This window comes from Varanus komodoensis, unplaced genomic scaffold (genome assembly GCF_004798865.1).
Source record: "Varanus komodoensis strain SLA01 unplaced genomic scaffold, ASM479886v1 scaffold169, whole genome shotgun sequence".
NCBI classification, from domain to species: domain Eukaryota; kingdom Metazoa; phylum Chordata; class Lepidosauria; order Squamata; family Varanidae; genus Varanus; species Varanus komodoensis.
The window spans coordinates 140,860-145,859 of NW_025335502.1; the positions used below are offsets into that span (position 1 = coordinate 140,860).

Genomic DNA, 5,000 nt, shown 5'->3' on the forward strand with positions numbered 1-5,000 from the left:
CTCCTCATTCAGCCTCAACAAAGCCATCTCTTTGCTCAACACTGTGATCACCCCTGTGTTGAACCCTTTCATTTACACCATCAGAAACAAGGAAGTCAAGGAGGCTTTATGGAAAGCTCTGGGGGAAAAGGCACTGGGTGCCCCTACAGTGAGAGTCTGGCTTTGTGTTGGGAAGAGCTGCAGAACAATTCAGTGTTGACACTACCTGGCTTCCCAAGCCCAGATCCAAACATCTTTCCTGAAACTCAAATCCAAGAGAAGCCCTCATTCGGAATGGTACCATTGAAAATCCCTATTCCACTAGTGAGAGAAATAGCCATTCATTCTTCTTTTCTATATGGGGAAATCTGACTGAATTTAGCATTGCTATTGTCATGGAGATAAAGGAAAAAGCAGCATTTTGATACAAAGTATTGATGCACTTCTAGTTCCTTTTGGCCACATTCAGGGCAGCTTTGGGATGGGGTGGACACTACAGGAGAGAGAGATGGGACTTCCCCTCTTTGAATGCAGATATTAAGAGGGGCAATTGGGCTTTGGAGTTGGTAGCTAACTGCAGATCCATTCAGAGTTCGGTCCTATGGATGGTTGATTCTGGCTGGCTGGCTGGCTATAGGAAAAGGTGCAGTTCCAATTCTTACTTGGAGAAACCTTCTGAAATCACAGTGGGGACTTTTCCTTTGGAGCATTCTCCCTTTCACTCTTTCTGGTTCTTTCTGGAAAGTGATTCTTTCCATGCTAGCCCAGCTCTGAAGCTGGAAGGAAGGGAAGGCGGAGGAGGAGGAGGAGGAGGAGGAGGAGGAGGAGGAGGAGAAGGAGGAGACCACCACCACACCACCAGAGGGAAGACCCTCTGGAGCTTGTGAAAAGTATTTTGGAGGATGAGGAGGGGCATGACACTTCTAGGTTCTGCCAGATCCAAGTGGTGTGTCAGTTGCTCCTTCTGAGGAGGGTGAAAATATTCAGATGACTGAAATTGGCCATCTAAATGCCTTTGAAGGCAAGGGATGTGCAGAGGTAATTCTCACCTCTGTGCTCCTTCCATGCCCAGTTGGATGCCAATAATTTCCTGAGTCCAGAGGATGAAGGGCAGCCAGATAGGATTGTGCCCTCAAAGGTGGGGAATGCCAGGTCACTGTAGGATCATGGACTGTCACCAAGAGGAACCTCCCCTCCAGCAGTCCCCACTGTTGAAGCTATCCTGGCCACCTTTCATGGATGTCAAGCCACCTTAAGAAATTAGTGCGACTCTTGCTAGCTCGAAAGGTGATGTTCTGAAAGAGATGAAAGGGAAATGTGTGGCTTAGCAACAGCCAGGTGTGAGATTCTTGCAGATACTTGCAGCAATGGCCATCAGAGGCAACAGGATGGAGCTTGGATTCAGCCCTAGGAACTGAATAGCATTAATACATCTGACTAAATACATCTAATGCTTGTTCTGGAGTGTCTGAAAATTATGAACTGTACTGATTGCCATTAACACTTATTATATTTTGTTCTCTGCTGGCTTTAACAAAATGCTATCTGCTAGGACAGTGTTGTGGGGACACCTAACGGCCAATGCCTGAACACCCACTTTAATTTAGAGGTGACATAGAATAAATCAGCAATATCAAGCAGTGTGAGAGGTTTTGTGGTACCCCTTTAATATCAGATGTATTACAAATTCGATCCATTGAAATGAGATGAGTTTAAGAGTTGTTTCTATGGTCTGGTATCTTTAATAGTTCCCCATCACCACAACACTCACAGTGGGGCTTCCTATGCTGTGAACAATATGGAGAAAATGGACAGCAATGTATTTTTCTTGAACTCTTATCATATCATAGCCCAGAGATCATTTCATTAAGTTGGATGGTGGAAGACTCAGAACAGATAAAAAGAATAATTGTAGAATTGGCTACCACAAGATGGAGTCATAGTCACCCTTCTGATGGCTTGGGCAAATGCCTGGAGGAGACGGCTATGAAAGATTACTAGGCATGATCAGTGGATGCCTGTGTACACTGATTTCTGGGGAACATGGGTAAGGGGGTGATGTTACAATTATGTCCTGCTTGTAGACCTCCAGTGGGGAGATGGTTGGCCACAGTGTGAACAGAAAGCAGGACTAGACGGAGCTAGATCTGATCCAGCATGGCTCTTCTTAGGTTCTTACTGTAGAGGTGGAGACAGTATTTTTGGAAGGTGAGGTAACACAGAAATGACTTTTGTGGAGGGTTTCTTACAATTCCCAGAGGTGCTCAGTGTGGCCCTTGTCTTGCCCTGCCCTGCCCTGCCCTTTTAAAAAGAATTTTTCCTTATGCACATACATGAAGAACCCAAGGATTATACAATCCATGTGCTCCACCAGAGAGCTACAGAACCTCTCACATTGCCTTCCTAACTGGAAGAAGCTACTCTATTCCCTCTCTCTGTATCTCTAAATGCACTGTACTTGTGTGCGTTAGATTTCTGGGCACTGGCTTTTAGATGTTGAAAGCCACATGGATGTCCAGTCTTGCCTGAAAGTGGGATATAAAAATGTGTGAGTAATTAATTTTGGTTATCTTTTGAACCAGAGTTTATCCACTTTGCACCTCCCAAAACCAAACATGGAACTGAATGCCATCTGCAGTCTGTACATCACCAAGTTTTTGTGTAAAAACAAAACCAGCTCATATAAGTGTGTACATTATGCAACCCCCACTCAAAATTCACAGCTGTTACAGACAGAAGTTGGAACAAGTTTCAAGGAGAAAACCTTCAAGCTTGAGCAGCTCAATGTCAAGACGGAAATAAATTAAAGAGTGTATTGTACTGCATAGTGGCCATTTGATGGCAGCAGAGGTTTAGAAATGAGATCAAGTCCAGTCTCACTTTCCACCCCGTTCTACCCTCACCCAGCAGTCCTGAGTTTCCTGTGTGAGAAACCAACAAAGGTATCACTTTCCTTTGAGTCAGCTCTGGAATAGGTTGAATCTTTCTAAGGTTGACATCTGCCCATAGCTTTATAGCATTGAGATATCTCACATATGGGCCTTTGCTTTGATTCTGGTCCTTGTTTCAACATGCGTGAGCAATGTAAAGGGGAATTGGAATGAATGGCAATGGGGAAAGATCAGTGTGGCTACTGTTATGGTATATTCATGGCTAGTTGATCATGGGGCTGGGGGTTCCCCCCCACATTCCAACCTGGTTGAAGACTGCCATTGTAGATGGGAACATGTGGACCCCCACCTTCAGGTGATCTTTGGCAGTTGTACAGGTGTTATTCATGAAATATATGGCTCTAGAAAGGATACCCCAAGTGTTGGAAGTTCACATATGCCATGGCCCATCTAGGACAATATTGCAGCAATGGGAGAAGAAGACTTGTGAGCCTGGATAGCTCAGTTGGTAGAGCATCAGACTTTTAATCTGAGGGTCCAGGGTTCAAGTCCCTGATCAGGCGAAACTTTTTTGGACATACCCATGGTAGGCATGTCATGAGTGAAGCCAGCTGGAACCGGGGATCAGAATAGATGGCCCGGGAGAGCCCTTCTGACTCGCTCTGTTTCTATGTTTCTACCATGGTCTTTGTGCCAGCAAGAGATCTTCAGATCTCCCCAGATTTCTTTTTCTTTTAAAAACATGCTGTAGTGCTTTTTGGACTGTTGACACTTTTTCAGCTTCATTCTGAAAGCTACCTTCCGTTGTTTTGGATTGTGCTCTACAGTTGCATAGATTGTGGGTTTAAGAAATAAACAAAATCTGAGCACCACCAAGACAGTTGACTGTTATGGGATGGTATAACATAACATCCTTCGATTAAATAAACCAATCACTGTTGCAGTGCAATAATATATATTTTTATAGAGCTACCTTCATCTATGATTTTCTGTGGTGTGAGCTCAGGTGATGGAATGTTGTTGTTAGTCGTGAAATCGTGTCCGACCCATTGTGACCCAATAGACAACATTCCTCCAGGCCTTCCTGTCCTTCACCATCCCACGTGGTCCACCTAGGCTCACGCCGACTGCTTCAGTGACTCCATCCAGCCACCTCATCCTCTGCCGTCCCCTTCTTCTTTTGCCATCTATTGTCCCCAGCATCAGGGTCTTTTCCAGTGAGTCCTTCCTTCTCATTTGGTGGCCAAAGTATTTGAGTTTCATCTTCGATATCTGGCCTTCTAAAGAGCAGTCAAGGTTGATCTCTTCTAGGATTGACCAGTTTGATCGCCTTGCAGTCCAAGGGACTCGCAGGAGCCTCTCCAGCACCACAATTCAAAGGCCTCAATTCTTCAGTGCTCAGCCTTCCTTATGGTCCAACTTTCACAGCCATACATTGCAAGTGATGGAATGAGGTAATCTTAACTGGGAATGTAAAGGGATTCATAAGCTGCATTTAGCATTGGAGAAGCAGATATGTTTAAGATGCCCTTCTTAAGGGAGTGCAACTGCCACCTTCATTGTTCAGCTTTTGATGCCAGGTAAAGGCATGTTTTATTTTGTACCTGTTTTTAAGTATAATTTATGGTCTTACATTTTTCTCACTGCTGGCTTTTGCTTCTCATGTGCATTGTCTCTTGTTCCCGTGTTAAGCATTGTTTAAGATTACTAATCTTTTAAATTGCTTATTTTCTTCTTTATGCCATTTTTGCAAGCCGCCCAGAGATCCCTCGTGTTATGGGGCAGCAAGTGTCACAAACAAACAAGCAAACCTATTCTCACTGTTCTTTTACTATATCTTCTGCCACTTTTTCCCTACCCCTAAATCCATTACCAAAACTTCCAATAAATTGTCTTGTACAATGTGCAAGATGCACTTCCAATTTTACTCCAAACCCTTAAATTACAATACTAAACAAAAATTTCAAAACAGAAGAGAGACTGAGAAAGAAAAAAAAAGGAGAGAAGGAATAGCGGGAGCTCTGGGTATGTATGGAAAAAGGGCATGTGCATACATGTACACACACATGTGCATGCACAAAGGGAGACACACACTACCAGCTCAATCATCATGTTCCTTCCCTGAGTGTG

At 44.1% G+C, this 5,000-nt stretch overlaps 1 non-coding gene and 1 pseudogene across 1 annotated transcript; both read left to right on the forward strand.

The window, feature by feature from the left end:
• LOC123021495 overlaps window positions 1-199 on the forward strand; it is a 994-nt pseudogene extending 795 nt beyond the window's left edge.
• Window positions 200-3,360: 3,161 nt separating this feature from the next.
• On the forward strand, window positions 3,361-3,433 carry TRNAK-UUU. The gene has a single exon. It is a non-coding gene; the product is annotated as a tRNA-Lys (tRNA).
• The last annotated feature ends 1,567 nt before the right edge of the window (window positions 3,434-5,000 follow it).